Below are 27,032 nucleotides of genomic sequence, written 5' to 3'. Positions count from 1 at the left end.
CTATCAAATTGTTCTAACGCCGAATGTGATACAGCAAACAGTTCATCTCAACTTTAACCATATTGAGTAGTTCAGAGCTCGATATATGGCCCTGCCACCCCCCCTTTTTTTCCAAGTCGAATAATTGCATTAATAAGTTTGTTTTTTGTGTGTACTTTCATATGCTGATGCCTCTTTTATTAGATATTGTATAATGATATATATATATATAGTTATATATAATATTATATATATATATATATATATATATATAATATATATATATATATATATAAGCACCTGAATATCGATTCACTTTACCCTGGTATTAACTTACACTAAAAGGGAATTGATCGTCATTAGCATATCTGCCCCGTCCAGAATTCGAACCTGCGCTCTTTGGGTTTGATACAGTAGGAGACAGTCGACGTATTTAGTAGGCTTTGGAGACAGAGAATTAATTTCGACTGTTAGTATCTAACCGTGTCGAATTCCTTTTTTGTGCTTAGAATCGAAATCAACCCTTCTCCACCATGGCAGCTGATTGCTTGGTAATTAGGATAGTTTGGTCACGTACACGCGCATGACTTTTATGCAGCGTCATCTGACTGCCCCTGTATCATACCCAGAAGGCATATAGGCTTTAATCCTTGGGGGAAGCAGATACACTCATTATATATCATTCCCACTTGGGGGTAATTTAATGCCGAGGTAAAGTGAATTAGATGTTAGGTCCAGAGGGGCCATTTGCGACTTAACATTTGAGAGTACATATAATTATATAGTTATGATATCGTATTGCTCACTCTGAATTTAAGAGAATACCAGATCCAGGCTATATGGATGCCCAGCTTTATACCGGCATCAACAGGGATTCACTCCTCCTTTAAGTAAACCCTTCTTACTAACAGACTTATCCAAGGTAAATCGAGACTCCAAAAAGGGTTGTGAAAAGTTCAAGTATATCTTAGTTTTACCAGACCACTGAGCTAATTAACAGCTCTCCTAGGAACCAAATGGTTATCTAGCAACGGGACCTACAGCTTATTGTGGGATCCGAACACATTGGTGTCGAGAAATGAATTTCCTCACCAGAAATAAATTCCTCTGGTTCCGCGTTGGGCGAGCCGGGAATCGAACTTCGGACCACCGGGTTGGTAGCCGAGCGCGAAATGCACTCGGCCAACGTGGAACTAAAAGGGTTGTGAAGCCCACAAGGAGTCACTGAGAGTCCTCAGCAAAAGGAAACACTCAACTTCATGAAAATATTTATTAGCGAAATAAAGTTAACCTTATATGATGGTTGGGCCTAGAAACCTCATTCACCTAGAAGTGTCTTCGGCGCAATAGAGTTTTCTGTACATCGTATAATCTAGGCCACCGAAAATAGCCATCTTTCTGCAGACAAAGCCGGCACTATAGTTTTCTTTATTAAAAAAAAGAATAATTTCCAATTCGCCTACTCTAACACTATACCAACAAGAGAAGGGAAAGTCACCGAGAGAGAAAGAAAAAAAGTTGACGGTGGCAAAAAAAAAAAAAAAATAAAAAATAAAAAGCAGAAAGAAAAAGATAAGGAAAATAGTCCATCTAATTTACACACAATTAAATGCCTAAACCTAACTTACATTAATATAACTTTTTAGTTTAACTAGATGGTACCCCAAGAGTTTTTAAACCCAGTATGTATGCACCTTTTTGGCGTGTTTTGTACAAGCCCGTCGGCGATGACCGTAAAAACAAACAAAAGACTGTCAATATCACAATGATAATGACCCTAAAGAAATATTAGTCCTAGATAACCACCCCAGAACTTTGCCTGGGGTCACTATCTACGATAGATCGTAAGTCCAACACCGCCGATTGTACTTGCAGTTGATTCTGCCGATTACCATCAGCAACTCCCGTAGTGTCCGTAAAGGTGCGTCCACACGGTCGAACAATGTCCGACGGACAAACATTGTTACCAATTAACAATTGTCCGTCGGTCTTTGCCTTGTGAACAGAGGAAAAGCAGTGGTATACAACCTCATCTGGTACCACTGTTTGTTGCCAGATCTACTTCCATCGTTTCCACGCTTATGACGTCATCGTGCTTCGCCTATGATTATGGTAACAATGTTTGTCCGTCGGACATTGTTCGACCGCGTGGACGCCCCTTAACACGACAGCGAAGAGGTCCAAAGAAAGCTGCCGCAGAGGTGAACGCCGTGATCAAAGCTTGTGCTCCTAGTGATGGCTGTGCCCTCACCTAGCACAAGACTCAGAAGGGTAGATAAGATAGACGAAGAATCGCCGAATACTGTCCTGGCGCGAAACACAGACGGGAAGTAGGCAGTAGTGAAGCTGGGTAAAGCTGCAGTACTTAATGCACCTGCCACAAAGCAGACGAAAGGAGCTGGCAACAGACAAGATGAATAAGTGCAATATCCCTGTAGGTACTCCAACCGCGATCCACACCAAAGGGCAGGTAACGGCAAGGTTCAAAAAGCAGCAGACCTCTCTCGCAAAATAACGGGGCGTGACTGTTTTCCAGCGACGACAATCCCGTGAAACCTCCGTCGAATCACCCAACCACTCAAAAATATGAAAATAAGAGAGAAAATTGCCACACTTGCTCGTGTTACCATTGACAAGCGAAACGCCCGTCGGTGGGGAAACAAGTAGTACAGCCCAAATCCTCATTTAGCGACAGGAAGTAAACAAAACTTAAGTTAACAGTTACGTTACTGGCTAAACAGATTGGCGTTAACCTTTGATATATGTATATATATATGCATACATATATATGTATATATATGTATATATATATATATATATATATATATATATATATAATATATATATTGATATATATATATATATATATACTATATATATATTAAATACATGGATCCATATAATTGAGTATATGAACACACTTTTCCAGGTCCGACCTTGTTAGTTAAATGAATCTGCTTTTCCGAACTTGTCTTTTCACCTCCGCTTTTAGGATTATGATATTCAACCCTCTTTAGCTGCTCTTAAGCCCCTTTCACAGATATTTTCTTTCAAGCAGAGATAACGTTCCTCGTTATAGTTTAGGCATTGCCAGTGAAACGGCGAGCTTTGGAGAGAGAGAGAGAGAGAGAATTTCCTGCTCAAATAAAATCTGCTTTAAAGGTCGCATTCAGCAAACATTGTATTGGAAGATCGTTGTTTGCTGTCGTTTAAAGAATATATCCTTTATATAGAGTCTGATTCGCAGAAAACCCGAAAAGCGTCGTTTCAAGAACAAGGCGCAGATCAGAGAAATTGTAACATTATTTTATCTGTTTCACGTAGTCCTTATTTTTAACGACAAATGAGGCCAAAGACGTAACCTCTTGGTTGGAGCGAATACTGTCACCACATATTGCACTGGTCTGCCAGTGTAAAACTAGTAAGCGGCTACTCGATAAGAAACTTCTCGCGGTACGAACAGTCATTGACTTCCAACATTTCCGTGCTGTAAATTATGCCTGTATTCAGTATACATTTTCTTCTCTGCCTTTCTGATCACTGATTTCATTTCTTCGCTGGGTTCTTGAAAGATGGAATTCGTGTAGCTGTATCTTTTATTTTTACGGTCCTGTTTTCAAAACACTACAGTTCACCGAGTTTAAATATGTTGTTCCTTTTCACATTCCGAATGTAGTGTTAAATATTTTCCAAGGCAATATGACGTCATGTAATATTTGCGTCAGTTTGCACCTGCAGGACCTAGAACTTGAAAGAATGAATCATCGCAGCTGTGGTAAAAACCTCTTTCGCAAGCGGAATTGTCATATTTTATTTTATATTTTTACATCATGTTCGCCATAATATGAAGGGGCAATGCACATTTGCAAGTATAATACTGACTGAATATGTTTGTAAAGTACAGATAAAGGAATGTTTCCATCGGATAAACTCAAGTCAATCTGGGAGCAAGATTATTTTCTCTCTGTCCGAGTGGTGCCCATTGTTGTATTCGAATATTTCTCAGATTCCCACTAGGTACCAGGAGGGGTTGAATCAAATTAGTTTTAATGATGATTTTTAAGAAAAGTGGAACATTTAGAGGAAAAATAAAAACAAATGTATTAAACACTAAAATTGCCTAATTTTGCTTTTCTTTTTTTAAAGGCTTTATTTTCTGCAGATCTCTCATGCAGTTCTCATTTAGTCTGTGAATGCTTCTACGCCTCAGCTCATGTATTCACTTCAAAATATATGGAGCATTTGTGTAAGTAACGACAATTTTCGTCATCACAACCAACCAGATGGTTGTCTTATGTTTTTATCTTGTCTCTGATTAAGCTGCGCCGTTTCATTCCTAATACAGTGGACCACATGCATCTCGGTATACACCATTGCAAGCTAAGTTAAATTTCTGACAACTCCATGGTGTATAAGTAATATCCCCTGATTTAACAATGAGAAGCTGTTGGCATTGCCGCTTGTTTAACATAAGCAACGAAACAGTAATAATAAGTAAGAATATTTTAGAGTTGGTAGATGTTTATTTGTTTAGCTTGCCATAATATGTACTGAAATTTGTGAAGCCAACTGGATTATATGTACAACTACATATTTCCCCTGGATAATTTTTTACATTAGTTCTGCAGATGCATTCTATCCAATTACTCTTCGTATTCCACCCACATAATTCTCCTCCTTCCAGAGATTTTTCCAGCAAGACATAAAGCATCCAAGCCCTTCCCATTCTTCGTAACACATACCCCAAAAATTGACGTTACCCGCAAGAAACTGATTTGAAAAGTCCCACCCCCATTTTGTCTCCCGTTTATTACTTTCTGTTCCTTGATACCCGCAACAACCTCCCATACATTTACATTTGTGGTGCTTAGTGTCTTTCGTTATTGTTAAAATTGCCCATGTTTTGTTTATCTAAAAGAAGTGGAGGTAACTGTTGATTCAAGAGAGTAGTACTTTTACAGCTTTTTGGAATCTCCAGTTGGTCAGCTTGATGAAATAAATAATGGGATGCTCAAAAATTGTATGATATATAAGCCCCCTTATCACAATTTTCTTCTTTCACCAGTCACCATTTTTGAGAGCCCACGTTACTTCTGACTGGTGTGAGAATTCCATCGTTCCAATGAACGAATTTTTATCAAGCGTCATTCTGATTTAGAGACTTGCAGCAAGCTCCTTGTCTCACTTATCTAGTCCTGATCCGGAGAAAACAAATGAGTAGGAAGAAGGAAAAGAAGAGAGGGGATTGTCCCATACGAAAATTCCAAAGCTTTAGGAGAGGAGAAGCTGCTGTCACGGAAACGTCCATTGTGGCGATGACTAACTTCCATTGTGGGCACTTAGCAATTCTTAATACGAAAATGAGAAAGGTAGGCATAATCAGTGCTACTGCATCCTACTTCTGGCAGACTTCCAAGAAATTTACAACAGTTTGTGAGAAGAGCTTGGTCTAACGTGCTTCAATGCCAGGTGTTCAGTTCTGATAGGAAATCTTTATTTCATAAAAGATGTGTAGCTTTATGTAAACGTTATCAGTCACCGTTTAATATATTGTTTGCATATTTTAGAATTTTTTTGTCTGCTGTCCTCTTTGTCATTTCATATCTGGTGCCTTAAACCATGTTTAACTTTTTGTTCTCATTTCGACGTAACAGGGGTGTAACAGCTCTTGTACAGGTATTAGTTTGGTTTTATTTTCTCTTACTTTTCGCGTGCAAACTGCGGCTTTTGCTTATGCCTTTGCTAATTCATTTAATCTGTCCCTTTGCAAAAAAAAAAAAAAAAAATATTGCTTACTTTCAGGATATAATTTAATATATTTTTATGGAGCGAGGAGTAAGAGAATTTACTTGTAGCATCATGCATGCAGTAAAAAACAGGTTATTTCTGTCGCATATACCATAATCTGTATTCTTTGAACTTTTGTTAATGATCTTCCGTCTATCACGATTATCTTTAGTGATATCGGCAACGGATATTTTACTGCTTCAAAGAAATTGTAAACTTTTTTTTTAATGGTAGAATATGGTAGTGTTCTTTGAAATGCGGTTTTTGTTGGCTGTAATTGGAAGTATGAACAGTAAGTGATAGCATATTCATAAAGTTCAGTGGAAGAGGCACGTGGCTGAGCTGTTTTCAAACACGGCAACAGAATTTTGTGCTTAGTTCACTCAGATAAGGGTCGGCTATTTTGACGAGATAAATTTTAAATGGAGGTCAGTTCTCTTGGGGAACAGTTCCTGAGGGAATCAGAACTGTGGCCGTTTTGGTATTTTGAAACTGATGTAACATTTTGTTAGGGATTGTACTGATGGCATTTGCTGTACGCTCGCAACAATATTCATTTGTTATGTAATTTACCAGTCCAAGTTAAATTTAACTGTACCAATTGTCTACTGGTCGTAGGAGGGTAGTGCTGTCATTGTACCTCTTCGGTGCACTGTAGGCATTACTTAGGGTTCTTTGCAGCGTCCTTTCGGCCCCAAAGCTAAAACCACTTCCACTCCTTTTTCTATACCTCTGTCCATATTCTCTTTCTACCATCTTACTTTCCACCCTCTCCTAACAGTTGATTCATGGTGCAACTGTTTTCCTCCTATTACACCGTTCAGACCTTTTTACTGTCGGTTATAGTTTCAGCGTTGCATGACCTCATGGTACCCAGCGCTTAGGCTTTACCCTAAATTTTTTATTCTATAATGTTCTATTCTATCCGTTGCCTAATGATATTTCAGTCGCGTATTTTTGAAGCAGATGACCAGTGATCCCATATTTGCATGAGAGGTCGCATGGAAGAGGAAAATGCTTCATTTCTCAAATGAGCAATCATACTTGATTTTAGATTAGGCAGATGAAGAATGAGGACACCGAAGACAATAACCACAGCCAGAACAAACAAAGCGTGTACGATTATGGTCTCTGGTAGAGACCATTCATATAATGAACGAGCTTAATGACCTGCCAGTTTGGAAGGGGATATACGGAGCTTTTAAATTGAGGCCTAAAACTCTATGGAATGTTTTGTTTAGTTTTCGGTGAAATGACTTGCTAAACTTGCGGGAATAACTGTGGTGGTGTATATTTTCTTTTGCTGATGTTTGAAGTTTTATTTTAATAACTATGTATAGTTATATAGTTCACCAGCATTAGTATAGAAACTTGTTAATTTTGAATCTTAAGTTTCCAATCGGAATGATATAGACTTAAATTTTCCGCGGATTTGGTGTTTCGTATGTAGAGCTGGGCATCAAATTCCAGGGTATGCGTTATATTAAATATTTTTACCAGTCGAAGCGTTTCAGTGTAGATTGTTATTCATTACATTCCTTTATTACTTATTTTTTTGCTCTGAATTGCACGACTACTTCCATTTCTGACAAACTAAAGACGTTCGTTTAATTGTCTAAATCATCCCGTCTGAACTTTCCTTCACCTTATCGAGGCAAAATTGTATTATGAACTACTTCAGTATTTAAAAGGAATTCTCTTTAATTGATGCGTTCTAACCCGCGTGTAAACTTTGTCCGTCACCAGTCCCCGTAACCGACATGATGATATTAAAATGATCCTTTGGAAAATTAATTAAATAGTTTTTGTTTGATGAACCTAAGCAGTTTTCTTTTTACTAGCTCCTTTCAATTCACTGTATTCGTATTCTGTATTAGTATACCAGCTTACATCATTATCTGTTTGCTTGTCGGATGACATTTAGCACAGTTACACCCGTGTTCCCACATACCACCCATAAGTGGTAGTTTATATATATATATTATATATATATATATATATATATATATATATATATATATATATATATATACAAATACATACATACATACATACATACATACTCGCCCAGCTCTTTATGTTTTAGATGTAAGGGCAGTCAAGCCTGTCTAGGCGATGGGTACCTATAAAAGTTACTCATGATATTGGAGGGGTTCATCTCCTCTTATTGCATGAATGTCTGCTGGGGCTAACATCGAGACCTTAACCGCCCCCCCCCCCCCCCCCGCCTCTCCTAACGCTTCACGCACTCCTGTTACGCCTCGCAAATCTTTTTACTGTCAGTTTCCGTTTCAGCGTCGAATGACCTCATAGTTCCAGTGCTCGGCTTTGACCTAAATCCTATATATTCTATTCCTAAAGGGTCTTGTTCTCATTTCAAATTTCCAACCTCGATTTTTTATATACTATATATATATATATATATATATATATATATATATAGATATATATATATATATATATATATATATGATATATAGATATATATATATATATATATATATCATATATATATATATATATTATATATATATATATATATCTATATATATATATATATATATACACGATACATATACATATACAGACATACATTATATATATACACCGTATATATATCCTATTTATTTATATATTTTAATATTATATATATATTTATATATATATATATATATATATATTATTATTATTCTATTTATATGTATAATAATAATATATATATTTTTATGTATGTATATATATGTATATATGTGTGTGGGTGTGTGTGCGTGCGTGTGTGTGTGTGTATTTGTGTGTATGTGTGTTTTCAGGCAATTTTGGAACTTGTGTGGGCAGAGTGCAGACCCACAACTTCATTAGCAGTAACTATTGTTGAAATCACCAGCATTCGTGACATCTTATTCCATTACCAGTCTCTATTGATCGACTTCTTGTTAGGGTGAATAAGGAGGAGTTCGCCGCTGATACCTGAACGTACAGATGGAACGCTCCTAACCCTGCGTCTTAAATACCCATGTCAAAAGCACACGAGCTACTCGCTGTCATACCCAACGCCGCTATTTTCATATATATATATATATATATATATATATATATATTATATATATATATATATATATATATATATATATCTATATATATATATATATATATATATATACATACATGTCAAGAAAAAAGTTGTTATTATTTAGAAACCATGCCATTTTTAGCCTAGTATTAAGAACAATCATATATATATATATATATATATATATATATAATATATTTTATATATATATATATCGTTGTGTAGTCAGAAATAAATCTGTTAAGAGTGATAGAGAAAAATAGGAAGTATTTGTATCCTATGTTTGAGTATTGAAGATGGATGCAAATACTTGCAGTTATCAGTACTCAACAGTAACTTATATAGATCAGCATTTGACTGGCTGTTTTATGGAAAAGGGTAGACAAACTAAAGTTCCTCTACCCTTGGCTACATCGAAATTTATGGGACTTATCAGATTCCTTGGTTGTGTATTTTCGTCACATCATGATTATTAGGTCCGCAACTTGCCGAAATTAATCGTAGTTGATTTAGTGGGGAATTTTCCGTAAGTTAGACATTTTTCGATGAGAGATTTTCAAACTAGACTGTTGAGGTCATGATTCCTTTGTGATTTTTCCCTTGGTGATGCTAGGTATTCCATAATTGCCGTTGAAATTGAAAGCACATTCTGCATTGTGAAATAATTTTCAGCTTGTCATCGCCATTTGGCAATGACAGTCAACCAAATATTAACTAGTGTTGCTATTCTCCTTTTAGTTACCGTCATGTTTCAGGTTTCTCTTGTAGCTTTTCTGCTGATTTGTATTTGCATTTAATGAGTGCTGTCATTGGAAGCGTGAAGTGGATTGTATGTAGAAAATATTGTTGATAAAATGAACATATATCGATACGTTTTCAGCTCATTTTAACGGAGTTTGTTATTCGCTATGAGGTTGCAAATGTCTGCACATTTGTAGATTGTTTTTTTTTTCTTTTCTTTTACATCTCTGAATGTTCTTCTTTGATACACTCCATATCTTTGCATTAAAGTGAGCTTTAAAAAACACTAGACTATTTCAGTGTTGACACCTTAAATTTTGGCTTTTTTATGTGAGTTTATCTGAGTTAATAGATCTCATAGATTGAGATGATGTAGGTATGAGATGAGTGATGAAGGGGAGAATTTAATAAACCGAGCGAAGACAGAAGTCCCAGGAAATCATGGAGAAAGTATATGGATAAAGGCAGAAGAATATGGACATTTGGGGGAAATCGTATCACATTAACACTGAAAATGTATTCATAGTTAAAAACATGAATTGTGAAGACGCTGAAGGATTAAGCAAAACCATGGATTCCCAAGGTACGGATTCGGTTATGTAATATGGTAATTTTGCATCCTATAACAAAGAACATTGACCTTGAAATGTGAAGAGAGAGAAAAAAAGATATTCTGACGCATTAGCCTCAAAAACAGTTATTTACTGTCCTTTGGGTACTGGTGAGCAAGACTAGTCACCATTCTTATAATTGTTGATATTTCTGAAAAGTTCATTAGCATTTTAGATCACGAAGATCTGTAGTTATCGATGCCATAGGAAATGTGTTATTTTTCAGGCGGTATCTAGGTATTAGAGTGTGTTTTTATCTGAGTATTAAATTTTAGAATTTTGTATTTTTTATAAATAAAAACTTTCTTTGGTGCGGAAACTGGTGCTTGTATTATCTTGATAAGTATACATTTTTTTTTATAATGAATGATAATAATAACAGTATTTTAATGTTAGAAACGTTTATTTATAACCATTTTCCGTATTTTGTTACAAAGTCTCTTATTCGACAAGCGCGTAGCAGCAGATTATCGTCCACCTGGCATTAAAGATATGAAGACTAATTTGCCCAGTCAACGATTCATATTCACTCAAATATGGAAGTGTTACAAGTGCTGAGAGAGAGAGAGAGAGAGAGAGAGAGAGAGAGAGAGAGATTTGGCTCGTACGAACCTTAGACATTATACAGACTACCCCCTTGAAACATCCCATCGGATGTGAGCAACAACTAGTGACTAGTGACTAGTCAGTCACTCAGTCGTCTCTCGCTCTCTCTTTCTCTCTCTCTCTCTCTCTCTCTCCCCGTCTCTCTCTCTCTCTCATCCATCCATCCATTGGGTAACTGCTTTTCCTTGATTCGTGTTGGGGGTTGATGTCACCCGCTGGTTAGTGCACTGCCATCTGGGTGAGGGCACAGAACTGTCTTCCGACTGTTCGCCTCCTCAACCTGTTGCTGCTTGAGCACTCCTCGCTTCCTCTTTTTATTATCGTTCGTCCGTTCAGTGAACAGGATTAATTAAAGGAAATTAAAAGGAAGAACAGTTTCAGAGAAAAAGAAGTTGAAACACAGGATCATTTGGAGGCAGTCTAAATAAATTAAGTTCTTTTTCAGTTTATAAGTGAAAAATCATCGCCTAAACACAGTGCATTTGAAAGTTGGAAAATTTTGGTCTCTTTTAAGTAATTGATTTATAAGAACTGTTGTTGGATATTTGGCCTTCAGTGCACAAGATGAAAGTGTCCTAAGGTGAGGCTTCCGTTTCGGGTTTCATGTCATTCTTTTTTAATTTTGGAGAGTGAGGCCGCCCGCAGTGATACTCTCGAGTTTTCCAAAGATTTCATCGGATTGGATCGCCGTTCTGATCCAAAGAGGTGGCGACCACCCGCCTGTGGTAAGTACGCCAGTGGTTGAGTGCTATGAATGAATGATTAAGTAGTATTCTCTCTCTCTCTCTCTCTCTCTCTCTCTCTCTCTCTCTCTCTCATGTATGTATATATACAGCACGTATATATACGTGTGTCATGCGTGCATGTGTGTATATAATTTTCTGTAAATGGGTTAGTGCTTAGATTCACGTTTGTGATGGAGATATGTATGCAGTTCAGACTATCAAGAAATAGCTACTTATTTATGGTTTTATATCACTGTTTCAGAATTATCAGAGCATGTTCAATCATCTCACATATTAATGAACGTTTTGTTAGGCGTTTTAGTGTATTGGCATCCATATTTTTGGCAGATACTTTTTATATAAAAGTGAAGGAACCTAGTTTTGCGCGACACATCATAATATCATTTATTTTTGGTGTTATTCTCTCAATGAACGCACAGCTCAGCTTCAAAATATGAAAATCAGTATCCAAGCTCGAAAAGCAACATTACAGAAAAGGATCAAGAGTTTTTCCGTAGAGAATCTTGCAATTTTGCATCTATCCCTGGATTTAGTGTGAGACGTGTGGCGAATGTACTATTAAATTCTGTCTCCCTGAAAAAGATATACATATTTGCAATATATATATATGTGTGTGTGTGTGTGTGTGTGTGTTTGAAGTTGTCTTACTTCTCCATGTGTTATCTAAACCTGAGTTGTTTATGGTGACAGGAATGTTTTACACTCCATAATCCATATAAGAGTGGTAATCCGATTTACTACCCATAAAAAGACACTTATTCTTCTAATGAATCTTAGAATCTTCAGGAAATATTAGTAGCAGTGCTACGAGGAATAAGGTTTAGTTACCGTATAACGGATTATCGTAAAAGGTCACGGGATATAAACATTTTTATAATTAGTTCTCGCATATGCAAAAGTTAACCAGGGAAACATCCGTCTGTTTTAATTCTCTCATCTTTTGGAGTTTTGAAACATTCCTGCCGTGACTGGCAATTGAAGAAATCTAGGGCAACCATAAAAATAGGTATCGATCATTGGGTCATTGATAGTAAAAATGCATTTGAATGTTAAACAGAATGACCTTTGGAAAAATATGATGCACTCCTGATTATGAGTAGCACCAACCATTCATGTAAAAATGTCCTCATGTTGTGGAGTGGAACCGGCCCTTGAAAACAGAGCAGTAAATGGGAAGTGTGATATCGGGGAGCTCGGTCGAGATTTCCTCTGGGTCGTCTGTCTGTTGCTCGTCACGTGCTTGCAAATGCTTTAGCCGAGTGCACCTGCGAGTGCCATTATTCGATTAGGATACCTCTCTCTCTCTCTCTCTCTCTCTCTCTCTCTCTCTCTCTCTCTCTCTCTCTCTCTCTCTCTTACTCAAATTTAGACTTCCACCTATCTATCTTTTTTTATGCTTCACCTCGCTCGCTCTCGTTGGTCTATACCTACAGTCATTCTCTCTCTCTCTCTCTCTCTCTCTCTCTCTCTCTTCTCTCTCTCGTCTGTCTGCACGGGGTTGGGGGGTTGGGGGGAGTGGTTATGAGTCCCCAGCACGTCATTTTAGAGTGACGTTGTCATCTTCATTGCGAAATAGAATTTGGGTTGATAGAGAAACCTGTTTACTAGTACTTACGCTTGTTTATTTTGATAATGATGGCACATACTGGTATAACAAATACAATTCGTGTTGGCCACCTCTCTCTCTCTCTCTCTCTCTCTCTCTCTCTCTCTTACACCCACAGTAAACACCTGGTTGTTATGTTGTTCTAATCATAGGTTTGATAGGGCATCATCATCTCGAATTGCAGCTTTATTGTTTGAATTGCAATTTTATTAGACTTGTGTCACAAAATTTAACTTTGGAGGGGGAAGGGGTAGAGGAAAGGTAGAAGTTTGCCCTTTTAGTCCCTGTCTTCCTTATTGAATTAGTTCTGTTAGGGATGGAGTTTGGGGTTTGGGAATAAGATTTTTTCCCTTGCTTTGCCTGCCCTTTTCCCATACATAGAAACATGTTCCTTTAATGTCTTTGCCATCGTATTTCATTTGGCTACATTTATATATTTTCGGCGGCTTTGTAAAAGACATACATGTGAGTTGAATGTAAATTTTTTTTCACAGTTTCCATGAAAGATGAATATATTATGATAATCCCTGGACTCCATCGCAAGTGTTGGTGTTTGTACAAATTTTTATATATTAATTTTCAGCAGTATTTACGTTGTTGTTGTACTGAAATACATTTGGTTTGGTCTGATATCATACTCTTTAGTTTTCAGTGCTATCTGAAGTTTATGGAGTGTTAGTGGCTTTTCAGAGCATTTTACTAGTAGCTATGCAGGCATCTGTGTTGTCTCGGATATATTTTGGAGTCTGTAGGAATATTGATGGTGAATGTTGAGTCTTGAGTTCTTTCAAAACCTCATAAAGCACAAAAATTTCAACCACGCCGAAGCCAGCGGAATGCATGTTATGCTAATGTATGTGCAGACGGACATATTAGTGAATATTTGCACACATACTTCAATGTATGAATACATACACAGGTGCCTATATACCAACAAATGTTTACTGGTATACACTCATAAACACATACGTTAGTAAATGCATCAATATGCGGAGTAAATGACAATGATGCGGTTATTAAATGTCACAGTTTACCTCGTCGTCTTCACTCTCTCTCTCTCTCTCTCTCTCTCTCTCTCTCTCTCTCTCTCTCTCTCTCTCCCTTCCAGTTCTGTGATAAACTTTTATGATTCAAGTCCACCTCAACTCCCTTAGCTGTCTTGAATTCATTATTTAAAATCACAAGAATTTTTTTTTATATATAAGGTCTCGAACCATTTTCAGAAGTAAGTTTAAAACGACTGAATTTTAATGAACAATTTTCAGAACTCAGAGGCATTTTCCTTACGTTTCCGTATGTTTACAGGCGTTTTGACAGATTACACCCAAATGATGTAATCCATGAACTTGTTACATTTAAACGGTTAACATTGATATCACCTTTCATTTCACATTCAAGCGTAACATTACGTCATGTAGCACAATTATGTTTATAAATATCCTTATTCCCCCATTTCCCACTAGTTGGCGCCACTTTGCAACCTTTGAATGTTCTTCGTTGTTATGTATATATTCATACATCTGATTTTGAATAAACAGTGTGCCTCTTCTCTATTCTTAACATTTTGGAAACGCTTGTCTTCTAGCCCTTGATCCAAATCAAGAAAGAAATTAACATATTCTGATGCCTGGGCAAACTTATATATATATTATATATATATATACATATATATATCTATGTGTAGGTTTGTGTGAGTCCTCAATGGTTGTGTATATTATTATTTATTTTTTTATAATATGTATATATATATATATGTGTGTGTGTGTGTGTGTGTATATATATAATATAATATATATATTATATACTATATATATATATATATATATATATATGTGTATGTGTGTGTGTGTGTGTGTGTGTGAGTAATATATTATTTATTTATTTATATGTATATGTATGTTCTACACATTTCGTCTTTTTATACAAAAGTGTTCCTGTGAATCTTTCTGAAGATTATATGATTATATATATATATATATATATATATATATATATATATATATGTGTGTGTGTGTGTGTGTGTGTGTGTGTGTGTGTGTGTGTGTGTGTGTGTGTGTGTAGGTGGAAACGAATGAAAATATTTTAATTATATTAGTTGTTTGAAAACTTCCACTCCAGGAAATGAATGCCTGTGCCCTGAAATGGTTAGTTCCATATTCACTAAGGAAATCTTTGTGCTGCTGATAACTGGCTGTGGGTTAAACAGCTCCGACAGGGTCGTCAGAGTGATCGGGGATGGTTGTGAGGGGCAGAAAAGCCAGATGTTGCAGCGACTCCCTCCAGTTACTATGGGCCCATTATGGTACCCAGCGGTTGGGTGAGCGATATGAATGCTACTTCTAACACCTATGATCGTCTCTCTCTCTCTCTCATAGTGAATGCTTAGTTCTATTTCTTTTCTGTGCTCCCAGTAGTTCAACCGATCTCGTCAGAAGGGTTGTGCATACTTATGTGTATTCATGTTTATATACATGCGTATATGCTTACTCATGTATATACTTTCTCATGTATATACTTATTCCAATTTTATTTCTAAATATCTGTCTACACATAGATATGTTTTGTTTATATATTAATTTTACAGGCACAAGTATTCATATGTACACATATGTATAAATAAATGTTTCCAGTGCCAGGTCGTAAGACCAAACTTTCATAAATCAAATTAATATTTATATATATTATATATACATTATGTTTATATTTTTATGAGTGTGTTTTTATAATAGGCAGACAGATAGGTATATGGGTCAGGTGAATGACCCTTCGTGGTTGGAGAGAGAGAGAGAGAGAGAGAGAGAGAGAGAGAGAGAGAGAGAGAGCATAAATATTTCTCAAGAAGACTTTCGTAAGTCGTATCTCAGATTAAAAAAAAAGGGGGGGGGGGGAAGGTGGCTTGATGGAGAAAAAGAACAGTCGAGTGGACATCAGTTCCCAGTTACCTATGAAGTGTAGGGTGTTGAACAACAATGAGAAGTGTTTGGGTAGAGAGAGAGAGAGAGAGAGAGAGCCAGGGCAGGCAATCCTCAGTGTCATATGACCGTCTTCCTACTTATTTACTTCAGTAATGGAAGGCGGTGCTCAATCCTGCACCTCCTACCAACGCCCGATCTCTTATTTTGGTTGCTACTCTTATTTTCATATCACTTCTCTTACCTTTCTCATTGGCTCTTGCTGTTGCCATAGCTTCTGCAGAAAGATGCCATTACTGCTGCGATTGCTGCGCTTCTTCTCTCTGCTGTTATCGTTATCGCTTCTGTTGCCATCTGTCCTCCCTCTGCTGTAATTATTATCGCTTCTGTTGCCATCTGTCCTCCCTCTTCTGTTATTGTTATCGCTTCTGTTGCCATCTGTCTTCCCTCTTCTGTTATTATTATTATTATTATCGCTTCCGTTGCCATCTGTCTTCCCTCTGCTGTTATTATTATTATTATCGCTTCTGTTGCTGTCCTTGTTCCCTCTTCTATTATGTTGTTAGCCTCGTTATGTTGCTTTCCTTGTTCCCTCTTCTGTCAATATTATCGCTGCTTTTGCTATCCATATTCACTCTTCTGTTGTTTATTTCGTGTCCGTTGCTATCATTATTCCCCTCTTCTGATATTCCCATTGCTTCTGTTGCTAATGTTTCTCTTCCCTGTTGCTCATCTTTTGTTTCCTCGAAAAGCTACTTTTACCGCTTCGCCGATGACTGGTTCTTGGAAGATTAGCTGACTTACAAGCAGTCAGTTATTATCATTGGTCACCAGTGTGGCTCATGGTTTTCTGTGGGTTTATCCAGATATATTGTAATGACTGTGGTGTGTTGACGCTTTGTAACAAGCGTGATTCATTCATAACTTGAAGAAAATTAGCTGGGTCATGAGGGACATGTCTGCTAGATCTCGAGAACAGTACTCTTCTATTTAAAAGAACGGTTGGGCTCTTAATTTGACATTATTCTGAAGATGTAGAATTGAAATCTTGACGATGGCGATTGTAAAATTATTATTATTTTTTTAGATGTCTCCGTCTTTTATGTTTTATCATTGTGCAATGAAATGTTTAATCTACTACATTCCTCATTAGTTTCTTAGATTGTTCTTCCTTTTTACATTTTGTAATAAATTGTGGTGGAAGTAATACCACCGAAGAAATGAGATGACGTGTGTCTGAAATTTGTATTTCAGACAAGGATGTGGGAAATATTGTCTTCCTCTTCTTAAAAAAAATTGAGAACAGTTAAGGAGCTGTCCCCATGAAACGAAACGAGGATTTCAGTTTCAAAGGAGTAAACAAATGTGAAACACTTACTGGGTTATACTCACACTCTTTCCTGCTCTTGCGCTTTCTGTTGGTTCTTAGAAACTGGGTACTTTTAACTTCATCTTTATTATAAGATCAATTGCTGTGACCCTTTACGAGTTTTTGTCTTTGACAACACTACGAGAATAAATTAGACTGAAATGAATCATCTTATTTTGAAACAAGGGTAAGAATGAAACGTTTTACTTAAAAAAAATTGATACAAACATACACAGCAAAAATTAAAAGGAGTAGGGTGAGAGGCAGAAAATATGGGTTCGTTTCAGATGATATTTAGTAAGGTATGGATTAAGGGTTTTTTTTCTGTTTAACAACACTTAAATTCATCCGTAGTCACCTCCATAAGAGAGATTAGTAATATGATAGCTGAATATTAAGTGGGACGATTGCTGGTGCTTTTAAAACTTGTAATTTTGACGTTGATGCTGCAGCTCTGCAACGGGCATGAAGTAGTTCTTGAATAAATTACTCGACGCCATTAACAAGTATACTGGGAGGGAACGAGATCCTTGGGGGCCAGACTTCGATGTTGGGCTAGGCCAGGCTGCTAGACTGGACAAATCCGGATTCCCAAACCGTAATGACAAAAGGAATCTGGGCATTAAAAAATGTCCGGGAATTGACCTCTGAAAATGTATTAAAATGTATTGTTTTTTATGAATGTGCTGCTATTGTACAAGTGATTTACAAATAGGGAATAGTCATGACATGAATAAATATAGAGATAGAAATATGCGAAAATAAATTAAAAGTAACCAGGAAGCAAGACGTGGGTGTTTAGTTTCACAAATCTTATGTATAGTTTGAATTATTCTTAAGTGAACAAAGTCTCTTTTGTTTTAACATTTTATTTCTTGGTGGTAACTATACTATATTGATATTATGACCATCTTCCTGTGATTTGCTTCGTGTTGTTTCTAATCATAACCCCACATTCAGTGTGGAGTTGTATTGTCATGGATCATGATCATATTCATTGTTATTCTCGTTTTCCTTCGGACGCTGCCTTTAATAACTTCAATAGCTTCTAAGGGTGCGTTCACACGGTCGAACAACGTCCGACGGACAAACATTGTTACCAATTAACAATTGCTTACCAGAGTTTGCCTTGTTAGCAGAGTAAGAACAGTGATATACAACTTCAACTGGTACCACAGTTTGTTGCCAGATCTACTTCCCTCGTTTCAATGCTTTTGACGTCATCCTGCTTCGCCTTTGATATGGCAACAATGTTTGTCCGTCGGGCATTGTTCGACCGTGTGAACGCACCTTAAGACTGTATTGGCGTTTTAAATTAGGCAGCCAAGTTAATCGGAAGCCACCTGTTATGTTTTTTATTTTATTTATTTATTTTTTTATTTTGTTAAATGTTGAATCTATGCAGAATTAATCATTAATATTGTTATGATACATATTGATAAATACACCACATTTCAGCCGAAACTTGCTGAACTTTTTTAGTTAGATATTTTTACGGTTAATTTTAAGGAAATCAGTAACTTATACGTAAATTCATTGCGTATTATAATCTATAATCATTGTATTCAATATATAATCTGCACGTAGGTCTTCAAGCATTATCTCATTTTACAAAATCTCTCCTCAACTTAAGAATGATAAAGAAAATTTGAATGTGCGGTCAAAATTAAACTAAACAAAAATTGACATTATACAAAAAGGAAATAAATTCTCGGTCAAACCTTGTAAGTGTTCCTGTGAATAAACTGCTGATTTCGCATTTCATGAATTGAGTATAAATGAAAAGAAAATGTATGGTTATAAGTCTGTGCTTCTACTTTTACAGTAAACGCTAAAATGAAATCCATTAATTATATGGTGCACATAAACAAAACCAAAAAAATTCAAATGTTTCGTTCTCCTCAACTCTGCTTTTAATATAATGAACGGAATGGAGCTATTCAAAACATAAAATTTATTAAGGTATTATTCGCCTTGCATTATTAAATTGTCGTCATCATCATATCTAACACAAGAGGAAGGCCTTAAAGTAGGCGGAAATTAAAGGAGGGTTATTTGGAGTTGGCCATTTCCAAACACTAATTAGCTAAAATAGAAGACAGAGGTGAACGTATTATTATTACGTCTCTGAAAAGGATGGCACTGTCTTCTCAACTGGGCGTATAAATTTCATCGTTTCAGCTGGTAGGTCGTGAGCTGTCTGAAGTTCGGTTATTATTCCTGCTCTTCGGTAGACCTTCCTACCATTCCAGGAGGTGAATGGCACCGGGCTACATGCAGGGAATACTATATATCCCCTAAAACGGTTTGACAAAGATGGGGAAGAATTTTGGCTGGCCGGTCATATTATTATTATTATTATTATTATTATTATTATTATTATTGTTTTTTTTTTTTTTTTTTTTTTTTTTTTTTTTTTTTTTGTTTTTTTTTTTTTTTTTTTTTTTTGCTCTATCACAGTCCTCCAATTCGACTGGGTGGTATTTATAGTGTGGGGTTCCGGGTTGCATCCTGCCTCCTTAGGAGTCCATCACTTTTCTTACTATGGGTGCCGTTTCTAGGATCACACTCTTCTGCATGAGTCCTGGAGCTACTTCAGCCTCTAGTTTTTCTAGATTCCTTTTCAGAGATCTTGGGATCGTGCCTAGTGCTCCTATGATTATGGGTACGATTTCCACTGGCATATCCCATATCCTTCTTATTTCTATTTCAGATCTTGATACTTATCCATTTTTTCCCTCTCTTTCTCTTCAACTCTGGTGTCCCATGGTTTTGCGACATCAATGAGTGATACTTTCTTCTTGACTTTGTCAATCAACGTCACGTCTGGTCTGTTTGCACGTATCACCCTATCCGTCCTGATACCATAGTCCCAGAGGACCTTTGCCTGATCGTTTTCTATCACTTCTTCAGGTTGGTGCTCGTACCACTTATTACTGCAAGGTAGCTGATGTTTCTTGCACAGGCTCCAGTGGAGGGCTTTTGCCACTGAATCATGCCTCTTTTTGTACTGGTTCTGTGCAAGTGCCGGGCATTCACTTGCTATGTGGTTTATGGTTTCATTTTTCGTATGGCACTTCCTACATATGGGAGAGATGTTATTTCCGTCTATCGTTCTTTGAACATATCTGGTTCTTAGGGCCTGATCTTGTGCCGCTGTTATCATTCCTTCAGTTTCCTTCTTTAGCTCTCCCCTCTGTAGCCATTGCCAATTGTCATCGCTGGCTAGTTCTTTAGTCTGTCTCATGTATTGTCCGTGCATTGGTTTGTTGTGCCAGTCCTCTGTTCTGTCTGTCTTTCTCCTGTCTCTGTATATTTCTGGGTCTTCGTCTACTTTTATTAGTCCTTCTTCCCATGTACTCTTTAGCCACTCGTCTTCACTGTTTTTCAGATATTGCCCCAGTGCTCTGTTTTCGATGTTGACGCAGTCCTCTATACTTAGTAGTCCTCTCCCTCCTTCCTTTCGTGTTATGTATAGTCTGTCCGTATTTGCTCTTGGGTGTAGTGCTTTGTGTATTGTCATATGTTTCCTGGTTTTCTGATCTATGCTGCGGAGTTCTGCCTTCGTCCATTCCACTATTCCTGCGCTGTATCTGATTATCTGGCACTGCCCATGTGTTTATGGCTTTTATATTCATATTTCCGGCGTTGAGTTTTGACTTGAGTATAGCCTTGAGTCTCTGCATATATTCTTTCCTGATCGTGTCCTTCATCTGTTGGTGTTTTATATCCCCTCCTTCCATTTTTCCCAGGTATTTGTATCCTGTCTCATCTATGTGTTTGATGTTGCTCCCATCTGGTAGCTTTATCCCTTCAGTTCTCGTTACTTTGCCTTTTTGTATGTTGACTAAGGCGCATTTTTCTATTCCAAACTCCATCCTGATGTCCCCAGATACAATCCTTACAGTCTGGGTTAGGGTATCTATTTCCTTGATGCTCTTACCATACAGCTTATTATTATTATTATTATTATTATTATTATTATTATTATTATTATTATTATTATTATTATTGTATGACTATAAAAACTAACCTAACCGGTATGGCTTGTTTGCTATTATTGAGTGGGGTTAATTATTTTATCTATAATTCAGTCAGCAAAGTCAGTTTCTGGAAGAAATCTATGAATTACTGATCAAAACTCTTGAAGTTTGGCAGGATGATAAAGACCCAAAAGTCAATAATATAATAATAATAATAATAATAATAATAATAATAATAATAATAATAATAATAATAATGATAATAATGATAATAATAATAATAATAATAATAATGATAATAATAATAATAATATTAATAATATTAATAATAATAATAATAATAATAATAATAATAATAATAATAATAATAATAATAATAATAATAATAATAATAATAATATAGATGGAATATGTAAAGTAGAGACAGTAACATACACGATGTAGATACTCGAGATAACATAATAAGAAATGGTAAATGGATAATATCCACCCGGTTGCTGAGTAGGTATGAAAAATAGTATTCATAATGGTAATGACAGTGGTAATATTGAGAATAGCTTAGGCCACACGTATGTGGCGTCACTTTGCCTTCATCTTCGATTTTATATTGACATTTCAGTTGGCCATCTTTTAAGTCCATGAAGCAGTGTTGTTGATAATACCCAAGTGGTTACTTTTGACCATTATTATAAAAAATATTCGGAATTTTCGTTGATCATGTGACTTGACGTGGCCGGACTCTAAAGCCTTTAAAAATCTCTTTTAGGAAACTTGAGTAGATCAACTTGAATATCTTCTCACAGCCAGATCTTCAATAACTTGGCAGTCACAATCAGTATGCAAATTAGGCCACAACTAACCAGTAAAAAAAATAAAAATGTAAAGTAAAATGTCGCGTTCCTAAATGCTTTTGAAAAATTGTATAGAAATATATATCTTGAGTTTCTGTTTACGTGTTGGTCCGAGTAATGATGCTGTTATTATATTTATTCGAATTCGCTTGTTATCAGAATTTTTACCTGACTGACTTTTTATATGTTAAGCCTAAAATCATGTTTGATGAAAATGAACAGATGGTAAATACATTTGTTGCCTCAACATGAAATTTAACAGGTTTGGAAGCACGTAGTATGATTAATTATCTTGATGCATTCTTAGTTTTTTTTCCCCATTTCATTTGTTGTTTTGTGAGTGACTTGGATGTGCCGTGGATTTGTACGTGATTATTCACTGGAGAACTTGGTATCGGCGCTGGGAATAATGGCGCAGATACATTTGACATTATCTTTCCTGTAATCAGTTTATGGGACTCAAAAAAAATGCACGATAAATTTTATTTATGCATGTAAAGATCATTTGTAAAAGATTCCGTGGTTCGTGTTATAATCAAAAGCAATCCATATTGTACTTCAGATAGCGTGGAGACCGATCTACTAGACTGCAATCTGATGGGTTTTGTCCGCTACTATACACAGAGAAATGTGAACGCCCTTAATTTCTTGAGCATTAAAATCCCAGTCAAATTCTGCATTTAAAAAAAAAATTTGAAAATTGAACCGTCACCAATACAATGAATTCAAGTGCCTCTGTTGTATACAGTTAAACAACCTTACTTATTCACAGATTTACCAGACTCGGAGCGAACTAGATGCTTTTTTCAGTTCGAGGTCACTCCTCTGCGAAACAACAACCACCCCTCCCCCCCTCTCAATAGTAATAAGTAAAGCGAAAAGCATGCTACTTTGGATGAAGAAAATCGACGGTTTTACGAAAAGGACAGTTTGAAAGGAAAGAGTAATGGTCCAATGTGAAAGGCGCAGACCTTCAAAATAGAAGGAAATATCTAAATGTGATTTTAAAAAACACGAAAGAAATTCGTCTTTCAAAAGAAGGGAAAGGAGAATGACTGAATGACGAAGAAAACACTAGTTTTATTGACAAGGTTCAGATTAGCATCGATCCATAGAGGAAGGAAAAATAGTGATTTTAGAGGAGTAGATCCTTGCAAGTGTATAGGTAGAAACCGATCTTGATTAAGGAATAAAAGGATGATTTGTTACTGGACGATGTGTGATGTTTCTTACTGAGGGAAGAGGGTGAGTTCGCTCTCTCCTCCCATATTCCTTTGCATTAAACAAAGTCGGAAGAAAAGTGAAAAAGATGAATATTTTCAACTCATCCTGATATCGGCCAGGAGTACACGAGCCACTCTCAGGCGCCACAGAGTGGCGTGGGTGTGTGGCGGGGATGTGGCTTCCCATAGGTTTCCATTGTCTATAATCTGTGGCGGGGATCGGCGACAGCTCACCACAGTCGCTTGTCACAGACGTTCGTGTGCTTAACATACAATAAAAACGATGGAAACCTTTGGAAAGCCCCATCCTAGCCACATAGTGGTTCGTGTACTCCTGGCCTTATAGTAGCAAATCTGATTCATAGTCTTATCCTGCATTAAGGTCAGTGATTCCTGCAAGGTTTGATGGGAAGTCATTAGAGAAATTTATTTGAAATGAGTGGTATATTTATAGTTTTATATATTTCAGTTTGCTATATCTGCAGCGGTCACCACTCTTTAAAATTTTGGTTCTGTGAATTGCACATCGCACACATCGTTTTGTAGTCCCTATACCCAAAATAAGGGGAACCATACTTCTTCCGTCGCTTGTTCGTTTTTCTGTTCGTGATACGTCAATCTGTATGTCAGTGTCTGTCACGCTTGTCATGACATCACAAATTCTACAAGACTGAAGATATTTCACTCATATTTAATACAGAGGTTTTTGGAGGGATCTTCGTTCTATTTTGTTCGTCTGACCTTTAAGGTGCGCTTCACAGGGTGTAGGCATGAGTTTCATTTCCGTAGAGTTTGTCAACAGATTTTAAAAATAGTGGCCATCAGGAGCACTTGCACTTCACAAACACACCGTGTCGTGAGAAAATTGTTGGAGTTATCCGCTTTTATTAGATATTTCGGTATCCTTGCAGAAAGGAGATGGTTGGTATTTGGTAGATGTACTCTTGGAAAGCTTTTTAGGCTTGAGAGATTCCTATGGTTATGTATGAAGTGTATATTTTTTGTTCTGTACCTTTCAAGGAATGTTGAAATGAATCCTTAGACTTTGTAAGCACCTTAAGTTTTGAAATAAATACGTTTGGTTTGGCTTGTAAATATTACAGTAAGTAGTTTCATTTCTGTGACGCCAACACCTCTTGTTATATATAACAGAAATAATCCATTGTGGTTTATATTGGATATGAAAGTATCGTCATTTATTCAGATTATCTTTACATTACAGTAGTTGTGGACTTGAAAGTCTTACAACTTAGTTTCGTTTTAATTAAAGGTGGTTTTATGCCATCATTCTTTTGACTTTTAATCGCTGTCTTAAATATCTTTAATGAATCTCTGTTGGTTAAATGTATTGTTGGTATTTCGCCTCTCCTTATTTTTGCTTTGATTTTGATTAGATGATCTTGCGCTAAAAATGACGTTTTAGCTGTTGAAAGAAATTTATTTTTTAGACCAGTGGTGTAATCTGCTCGGCGATGAAAAAGACTTTATGTTTTGAACTTTTGATTTCTGGCAATCATTATATATATATATATATATATATATATATATATATATATATATATATATATATATATATATATATATATGTTTATGAACAAAGTTACAGCCACGAAGGAAAATTGAAACACTGGAGATGCTAAGTACTTTCGCCTAATTACGAAGACATGGTCACAGCAACTAAAGATATACAGATATGTGTGTAATATATATATTATATATATATATATATATATATATATATATATTATATATATATATATATACATGCATATATATAATATATATCATTTATATTGTTATTTATTTATATATTTGTTTATTTGTTCTTAAATGAAGGAGGTCATTATCCCCAGTAATGCATGGCGTATCTTTAGATCTTCCCACCTTTCAAAAGACATCCTTAAATTTCAGAACGTCATTCAAAGGAGAAAGAGAGAGAGAGAGAAAAGGTCCTCTTTCTAGCTTCCCAGAGAACCGTCCAATCCCCGAAGATAAGTTTTCGAATGGAACCCGTAATTCTTTATGATTGATCCTCCTGGTTTATCCTCAACAACACTCCGGTATCGGTTTTCCGATAGTGCCGTTGTCGTGACATCCTGTAGGAATTGAAGGATTCTCTCTCTCTCTCTCTTCTCTCTCTCTCGGCGAGAGTAGACTCCTGTGTTCCGGAACGATGGAACGAAATAGGCACGTCCCCATAAAAAGCCACGTCTCTTTTTGTGACCTGATCAGCGTATGAGGTGTTTGTTGTCAGGTAATTGTTTGGGTTGCAGCCAGCTGTGGTGTTAGGAGAGAGAGAGAGAGAGAGAGAGAGAGAGAGAGAGAGAGAGAGCTGAAATAACAGCCATTAATACCAAGTATTTCATAAAAATGACCACGTCGAGGTAAACCTCACTCCAGCCATCCGCAAACAATTTTCAGATATTTCAAAAGCTCATCTGGAGCGTTCTGGGTTCAAAGGCGATGGAGATAACTTCAGTGCTGGTGAAAGAAACCGGAGCTTCTTTAGAATTATGTCTTTGTTTTGCTGATCTTAGATTTAACAGCTGGGAGTCAAAGTTTACAAATTCCGCCGTGATTTTCTGGGCGGGGAAGGGTTCTCTCTACCTATTATATACTCCTGTGGGCCCACTCATATTATTTTCCTTAATTATCAGTTGATATACTGCCAGAGGCCAATCTGAATTTGGAAATACTTTACCTTCTCGTGTAGAAAAATTTCTGTAATACCTTTCATTTTTATTTCGTTCATCTTTTTCTTGTAATTGTCAGTTGAGAGCCACTTGATTCGTAAACATATGAGGTAAATACTTTTATAGAAATTTACTGTAGCCCGTATTTGTTTGCATGAAAAATATCAACTCATATAGGTATGTCACTTTTCCCATTCATGCCTGTAATTGGTCATGTACTCTGTATTAGGTTGGTGCGGTGGAGCAGAAGATCATATTAGTGTAATAAGTTAAGTATGTCTTAGTTTAACCAGACCACTGAGCGCTGGTTGACAGCTCTCCTAGGGCTGGCCCGAAGGATTAGATATTTTTTGCGTCGCTACGAACCAGCTGGTTACCTAACAACGGGACCTACAGCGTATTGTGGGATCCGAACCACATAAAATCGAGAAATAAATTTCTAATCACCAGAAATAAATTCCTCTGATTCCATGTTGGCAGCGCGGAGAATCGAACTCGCGACTACCGAATCGGTAGGCCAGCACGTAACCCACTCGTCCAACGAGGAACTACATTAGTGTAATGAAAGACGAGAATATCAACGAGGTAATCACATCCCCCAATCCAGATTCTCTCTCTCTCTCTCTCTCTCTCTCTCTCTCTCTCTCTCTCTCAAGAGCTCATTCTTCGTAGTTTAGAAAATAAGAAGATAATATTTAATGGATTTTATTATCTGCCGAGGCGTCCTTTTAGGTAATGGAAATGTCTAATTCGTAATCAACCTCTGTGAATGATACGATACTCCCCCTCTCCTTCCCCCATCCTCTCTCTCTCTCTCTCTCTCTCTCTCTCTCTCTCTCTCTCTCTCTCTCTCTC

General features: G+C 36.6%; 1 protein-coding gene across 3 annotated transcripts in view; it reads left to right on the top strand.

The window, feature by feature from the left end:
• Positions 1-27,032, top strand: part of LOC135212068 (uncharacterized) — a 359,803-nt gene that overhangs the window by 43,613 nt on the left and 289,158 nt on the right. The window contains exon 1 of one of the 3 annotated variants that reach the window (XM_064245416.1): positions 11,009-11,519. The exons of 1 other annotated variant lie outside the window; for it this stretch is intronic. The gene's annotated coding sequence lies outside the window, so the exon portion shown is untranslated. Of the gene's footprint in view, positions 1-11,008; positions 11,520-27,032 lie in introns of those variants that run through there. One more of the 3 variants, XM_064245413.1, reaches the window with a different exon arrangement.

Source organism: Macrobrachium nipponense, chromosome 40 (genome assembly GCF_015104395.2).
Source record: "Macrobrachium nipponense isolate FS-2020 chromosome 40, ASM1510439v2, whole genome shotgun sequence".
Taxonomy (NCBI): Eukaryota; Metazoa; Arthropoda; class Malacostraca; order Decapoda; family Palaemonidae; genus Macrobrachium; species Macrobrachium nipponense.
This window is presented reverse-complemented; position numbering and strand designations above follow the sequence as displayed.